Below are 8,157 nucleotides of genomic sequence, written 5' to 3'. Positions count from 1 at the left end.
TTTCACATTAGTTTAGAGTAGTTATATGATGATTGTTTGATTCAGACAATTAGTAATGTATATTATATATGTATTTTGGTGTAATGTGAATATATATTTGTAATTTGGTGAAATGTTAATATATATTTTTAATTTGGTTTAATATCAATACATAAATATAATTTATTTTGGATTTGGTAATTAGACTGTCCATGTATGGTATATAGTAAAGTAGTAACTTGATGATGTTAATTTGTTTAAGTTTGATCATTTATTACATCATGGTAAGTTTCAAAAAGATTTTTTTGCTTACCTTTTGAATTTATATCATTGTAATTATTTAAAAAATCAAACATTGTTTTTTTTTTTTAGATATTTTGGGGTTACAATTTAAGCTTTGCATTTAACACAATAATTTATATATTTTAACTATTTATAAAATAATTTTGGATTTTATTTTAAGTTTAATTGAAAAATTGATTTAAAAGAGCCCTTTAACATTATATTCAAACTAATAATTTAAGTATTTCATACTATTCAAAGTTGTGACTTTATTATGCATGATATTTAAATTTATTACCAGTGTACTACACGAGTTTTAACCTAGTACTGAATAATATCGACCAAATACTTTGATTTAGTATCCATCCACCACATCGAAATCAAGGGTTGTCGAAGGTTCCTGCATACACTCTTTCTTTGAAACTGTGTTATACAATTGTCAAATTCAGTTAAACCATTCTACAAATATTGTGCGTCATTATCAAATCATCAAAGTGATTCAACCATACAAACGACAAAACATTGAAGATTGGTTCATCAATCGGTCATTAACTTTGTGAAACAATTTGTAGTAAATGTACCTTTGCAATATTTATATTGTACACATATATTTACTTCAAATCCCATTTAACAAGTCGAAGCCATATAAATGAATATAATATTGTGTTATTTAAACGTATATTTTACATATTTAATTAACATTATGAACAAACCAATAGAACGTGGATGTATGAAAGAAAAGATAACCGAGGTTGTGTATCGTCTGTTTTCATACAAGGAGTGACAAAATTCATAGACTTTGTTACCAATCAACAAAGGTTTATGGACGAAAATTGAATCAAATGCTCATGCATTAAATGTCATAACATACCATATAGAGACCCTGATACTGTTAAGCATCATTTGTACAAGTCAGTTTTTTTTTTTTCAGGAATATTGGTTTTGGGATAAACATGGCGAAACATCCATTGATGATGACAATACGTCTTTAGGGTTGGATGATTCAAACACAAATTTGAATGAAGGTGAACGTACTTATAGAAAATTTCGTAACAAATGTCGTCACAAATTAGCTAGGCTTTTTTTCCACAGCAAAACAAGAAAATAAAATCGAATTCCATAGTAGAATTCCCTAGTAAATACCTACGAATGGTACTTCCATGCCAAGGCAACTATGGAATTGTTTTCCATTGAAAATTTCCATTGCATATTAACCATGATAATTAATTCCATAGCAGCAGTACAACGGAAAGTGTTTTCTTAAAAAATTTCGTTGGAAAATTGCTACGAATGTTTTTTACATAGAAATATCGGTAGCATAACAAAAACGAATATGGAGTCGGTATCATTTTCCCTAGCAATTCCCATGCTCACTATCGAAAATAAATTACGTAGACAATGTGGTAGCAACCTTGCTATGGAACGACATTCCATAGCACAATCTGTTGCAGATTAACAACGAAAATATGTTCCATAGCGCCCTTCCCTAGCAAAATCGTGTTTTTCTTGTAGTACAAGGGTATCACCCTAGAAGGGTGTTATACGCTTCAGGAAAATGGGCAAGTTGGGGCCCCAATTTATCGGACCATTCCAGGTGATAGCCAGAGTAGGCAAGGTCGCTTATCGATTAGATTTTCCTAAGGAGCTTAGTAAGATTCACAGAACCTTCCATGTTTCTCAACTCCGGAAGTATGTGTTTGACGATTCGAAAATGATACCCGTGGATGACATTCAGGTTAATGAGCACCTAAATTATGTGGAAAGACCGATAGTGATTCTAGGCAGGAAGACGAGTCCAATGGCAGCATTGGAAACGTTTTGAGTGGACTTGGGAACCTAAGTTAGAGATGTGGGAGCACTAATGTGACATCCCAGAATTTAGGTCAAAGACTGTGAACGGTCATGTTCACAGTAAGTTTCTTGGTATTTTTATTCATTGAGTATTAGTGCATCTTATGTAAAATAAATGAGTTCATTTCGACTATTATAAGATACCAGATGGTATCTTACTTCCAAACATGTAATCTGCAAACAAATCAAACAACTCAAACTGCAACCATAGGAATGCGTCTGAAGAACATAAATTTCGTATTAGCCCTTTGTAAGAAAAAAAAACACTCTATTATCATAGTAAATGTTTTCCTATTTCCAAAAATATAAAGAACGCCCAAAACGGAGTTCGTATGCAAAAGATATAACTGTTTTAATAACCAAAAAACCTGTATAATACTTATTTTCTTAAAACCACTAAAACTGTTTCTATCAGTTGAGGGATTTGCACACCTCAAATGGAAATTCTAAAAGCATTTTTGGAGTCAGGCTATAGCCTAATATTTAATTTCATATTTGAAATATTTTTAATAAAAATATTTATAGAAGTTGAAAAATCAGACGTTTTCAGATTTATTAATCGTGAAACATTAAATTATTGATTTCGACAGGATTCCTATTATTTGTAATGTATTATGGAAAAATATAAAAACTCAATGCCGGTTGATGCGAATTTTAATTATGGAAACAACATAATATTTCAAAAATCTTGTTTACTTAGTAATATAGGGGTGAGAGACACAGTTTATAAACAATTATAAGTAATGGTTATAATTTCTATAAAAGACATATTATTTGACAAATGGTCATCAAATAACAAAATGTTTATAAGTTGTATAATGACAATGCTACTATATATATATATATATATATATATATATATATATATATATATATATATATATATATATATATATATATATATATATATATATATATATATATGATTTTTTTTTTTCTTTCAACACATTCATTAGAAACTCCAATGACTTTTCAGTTTTTTTTTAATAATGATTATAAGTTGGTTAATAAGATTAAATAAATATCAAACCTAAAGTGTAATCATATATAAACTAAATCTCAATATTAAAAGAATATCTTACTTCTACTTATAAAGTTATGTTTTTAACTTTTAACATATTATACTTAATTTATTAGTTTTAATATATTGTTGGATGTAAACTATTATCATTTTAAAGCTACAACTTTTGAACAATTTGTATAAAATACTTAAATTATAAATTTAAATATAATATTACAGTATCAATTTAAATATAAATTTTAGTTTAACTTAAACAACCCAAAGAATATTTTGTAAATAGTTAAAATTGATAAATTATAACGTCTTTATAATAAAGATTATAAGTTGGTTAATAATGTTAAATAAATATCAAACCTAAAGTGTAATCATAAATAAACTAAATTTCAATATTAAAATAATATATTTACTTCTACTTACAAAGTTATATCTTTAACTTTTAACATATTATACTTAATTTATTATATTTAATATGTTGCTGTATGTAAACTATTATCAGTTTAAAACTACAACTTTTGAACAGTTTGAACAAAATACTTAAATTGTTAATTTAAATATAACATTACAGTCTCAACTTAAATATAAATTTCAGTTCCACTTAAAAAACCCAATGAATATTTTGTGAATAGTTAAAAATGATAAATTGTAGTGTTAAATGCAAAAAACTAAATTATAATCTCAATTTATCTAAAATATTTCCTAAAGATATTTTTATAATCGTTAAAATTTTTTAAATAAATAGCTTAAAATAACTTACAATAACAATAGTTAAAAATAATTCTATATAGATGATTATATTGTTACATTTAAAATAAAAAACAATGTTTGATGTTTTAAATAATTATAATGATAGAAAATAAAACGTTAAGCAAAAAAATTTCAAAAAATTAATTAAAAATAACAACAACTATAATTAACATTAAACCATATATTATATTTAAATTCATTCATGAGTAACTCGTGGGTAGAAGTCATTGAAGCGGTTGAGATTATGCAGTTATAATAGATGTATATATTATCATATAATTCAAAAATAATTAATATATTATATCAATTTAGTATACAAGTTATTATATCAAATTTAATAACAAAGTTATTGTTATTTTTAAAAAACATATTTTTGTAAATAATTCAACTATATATGTGTTTCTGCGTAACGAACGGACATTCGTTAGTCTCTCTCTCTCTCTCTCTCTCTCTTTCTCTCTCTCTCTCTGTATATATATATATATATATATATATATATATATATATATATATATATATATATATATATATATATATATATATATAAGGTTATTGTATTTAAAGTAATTATTGTGTTATTGTATGCATAAATATGGACCAATCAATTTTACTTATTTTAAGAAAGTGAATAATATATATTATTGAATTAAATATAATTGAAAAATATAATCTAAATTAATTACAAGTGTATTTTAGACAATTAATATAGATTTAATAAAGGAAAATTACATATTTTAAGGGATCATAGATGCTATTAATTTTTAAAATCCAATTTTACGAATTATAATTCTTTTAATTCGGATATTCTGATAGAATATGTTTATGAGTATATTCAAAAAAAATATTCTTGAACCATAAATAATAAAAATATTCTTGAACCTATTTCTTGATCACGACTTTAGAAACTTCTTGTAGAATAACAAATTTTTGAACAATCAATTGAATAATAAAAACAAAAAATACATTATTTCTTATAGAGTACGGGTAACGATTGTTAAGAATTACATTTATTGTTAAAGAATAAAACTAAAAAAACTTTCAAAACGGGAAAGAAAACATGAAAATCTAACAACGACACTAAGACATTCTAAAATAATAATGTTGCTTAGAATCACTTTCAATTGTGGTCCGTTCTTCAAACATCAATTTCTGTGAAAACAAAACCAAATTGTAGTTTAAATTCCAATAATGCATTAGCAAATGAAAAATAAAAAACTAAATTCCTTTGGAAAAATATGTGGACTTGTGAATTGCACCAAAACCAATAACCAAAAATTATATAACATACATAAATCAGTGAGAAAATATCCATACTCCATTCCAACCGAATTAGAATTCATGATTCCATTCCAACAGAATTGGAATTCATGATTCTATTCCAATAGAATAACAACTGACAAAATTATCTCCCACATAAAACCATAGCAACCAACAACGAAAAAGAAACAAAAAATGAACCAAAAATAACTAGTTTCTAGTGCTTTATCTAAGTTGAATAATCAGGTTTCTAGTGCTTCACTTGCTTTATGCTTATCTCTTCTTGATCAGTATAACGATTCATTCACCATTTTTTTACTTATAAAACAGTTTACTGCTTGCTTCCATTATCCAAAATCAATTTTGATTTGCTAATGTAAAATTTATATATATAATAAATTTCAAGTTAGGCTTATATATAGTACCTGATATTGAGTCGGCGACAATTTTAATCCGTTTTGCGTGGCACTCCTCCGATCGGCCGCTATTTTCCTCCAATTAATTGCCTCCGTCTGCCCCGCTTCATATTTCCTCCACCGACTAACTTCTCAAAATCACAAAGCATCGATCCTCAAGCAATTCTTCCACTCTCACTGCCTGTCGACTGGAACCAATCTGATTCAATCGATTTTTATAAGCGAGGTCGAGAATCCACTCTCCTCTGATAGGGTTAAATCGGAAGTGTAAAATAATACGGTTGCGTGTGAAAAATCAGATAAACGATGGATCCCCAGTAGGAGAGTTGAAAGTGTGATTACGATGGCTAGATTTTCAATCGGCGAAGACGATGACGATACTCCACCGCTATTGACAGTAGCCACCACTGATCACCTAGTCGCTTCCTGCTTCTGTTCGTCTTTCCTTTCTGATCAGATGAAGACGAAGACGAAGTCGATCTTGTTCACTTTCGATCGAATACTACGGGGGGGTTTTTCAAAGTGATGTCTGTGGTAATTAAAAGGGGATAAATTAGGTTAAAATCAACTAGCATAATTATAGGAAAGTATTTGGGGAAGTTGTTTATAAAATTATCTAATTACCCTTTTATTTATTTAATTATTTATTTATATTTTAAATTTTAATTGGTCCATATTTATGCATACAATAACACAATAATTACTTTAAATACCTGAACTTATCTCTTTATATATATATATATATATATATATATATATTAAATTTTAAATGGTCTATATTTATGCATACAATAACACAATAATTACTTTAAATACCTGAATCTATCTCTTTCTCTCTCTCGCTCTCTCTCTCTCTCTCTATATATATATATATATATATATATATATATATATATATATATATATATATATATATATATATATCCACTGTCTTATACAACTTCAAATGATCCAAGTTAATCATGCATAATAAATGTGATTTCTCACATGAAATTCTTGAGATTTCTATATAATCCTCACACAAGTAAAATTAATTAATATTAAAAGTATATGGGAAAAATGGGTATAAATAATTTCTTAAAATCTCAAACAATCACAGGTTGACTAGAATTCTATTAGAAGTCTAAATGATACTTAAGAATCACAAGTTGCTTTTTCTTTCCATGCTCGATCATCATTTACACAACTACACAAGCATTCAAAATGATTCACCAACTTACACTTACACTGTGGATGTATATTTCCTACTACCATCTAAATTGTACAGCCAAAGAAAGTTAAAATCAAATCAAATCAAATCCTAATTTATAAATTGTACTCCAAAAATCTCGTTAAAATAAAATCAAATCTAAGGGATCAGATTTTATATATAAAAGAGCTCCCTTCACCCATCTTTCCCTCGGTGAAGACAGTAAAACCACAGCTCCCTTGCTGTCAATCGAACCCTCCAAAAACCCCTGAGAATCGTTTTTGCTGCTGCCTTATTCCTTCATAGATCGCTACGAGAAACACCCCCTGCTACCTTCTTTTTTTTCGCCATTGGACCAGAAACATCAGTATCCACCTTTGTCCCTTCCTGTTTCGATGACCAAGCCCCAACCCAAACACCCATCGATTCCCTATCAAACATCAACACCCAAACATTCATTCCCTTCATCAGTTCTATAAAAAAAAAAAAAAAAAAAAAAAAGAAAGAAGAAGAACAGGGGAGCTACCGGAGTAGACCTTCCCATCAACTTACCTGCTACCAATCGACGCAGCAACCCCACCCCCGCTGCTTCCATTTTTTTTCCCTCTTCGATCCAGCCAAGCACCGAAGGTGCCTCCCTTTTCAACCACCGCTCGCAAATGGCCTCATCGCAACACCCACTGAGACCAACGACCCACCCCTCACACCCTCCCCTTCTTCTTCCGTCGAGCAAACCCCACCGAAGACATCGTCTTCGTCACTGCTGCTGCTCGCGACACCTCACCGGAGACCCCCTTTCCCCTCGTTTTCTTTCTCTGTTGTTGCCATCGACCATAGAGCTCCGAAGGTTCGTCTTTGGTGCTACCGCTGCTTGCGACGCCCGGACTCCCTATCAGACCTCATTCCTTCGCACCTCACAGCCGAATGGGAATGAGCGAAACTTCGCTGCTTCTTCACGTCTTCGTTGCTTCGGTATCATCGACCCCGGAGACAATCTCGGCTTGCGAATGGACCGACGAAGCCTTATGCTCCATTCTGCCACCGTCGTTGTTCGTATCTATGTCGTTCCTTCGTGTTCGACTTCCTTTCGTTTGAACGACAAAAACAGGGGCGTATGATCCCTAATTTCATTAAGTTGGACCACTGAAACACAATCAGTCCCTCATGAGATCCCTTTATACATAAAATCCCTAAATCATTTTTTGTTTATAAAATGACAAAACTATCCTCCCTAATAAACCCTTTATTCAAAAGAAGTCCCAAACCCCTAAACATTGAACCCGGTTATTTAAAACAACCCCTCATTTGATATTCTTTTACCAAAACAGTCCTATTCGTTAAATTAAATTACCAAACAGCCCCTCTAGTTTAGCAAAATTACAAAACAACCCTTATGGTGTAAATTTGCTAAAGTTCAA

The 8,157-nt window shown here is 29.6% G+C and overlaps 1 long non-coding RNA gene across 1 annotated transcript; it reads right to left on the bottom strand.

The window, feature by feature from the left end:
* Positions 1-4,794: 4,794 nt before the first annotated feature.
* On the bottom strand, positions 4,795-6,163 carry LOC145001413 (uncharacterized). Its single transcript, XR_013661558.1, has 2 exons — positions 5,560-6,163; positions 4,795-5,026 (listed from the first exon to the last, which is right to left on the bottom strand). It is a non-coding gene; the product is annotated as an uncharacterized LOC145001413 (long non-coding RNA).
* Positions 6,164-8,157: the final 1,994 nt, after the last annotated feature.

This window comes from Lactuca saligna, chromosome 6 (assembly GCF_052625555.1).
Source record: "Lactuca saligna cultivar CGN05327 chromosome 6, ASM5262555v1, whole genome shotgun sequence".
Classification (NCBI taxonomy): domain Eukaryota; kingdom Viridiplantae; phylum Streptophyta; class Magnoliopsida; order Asterales; family Asteraceae; genus Lactuca; species Lactuca saligna.
Note: the sequence above shows the minus strand (reverse complement) of the source record. Positions and strands in the feature narration are given on the sequence as shown.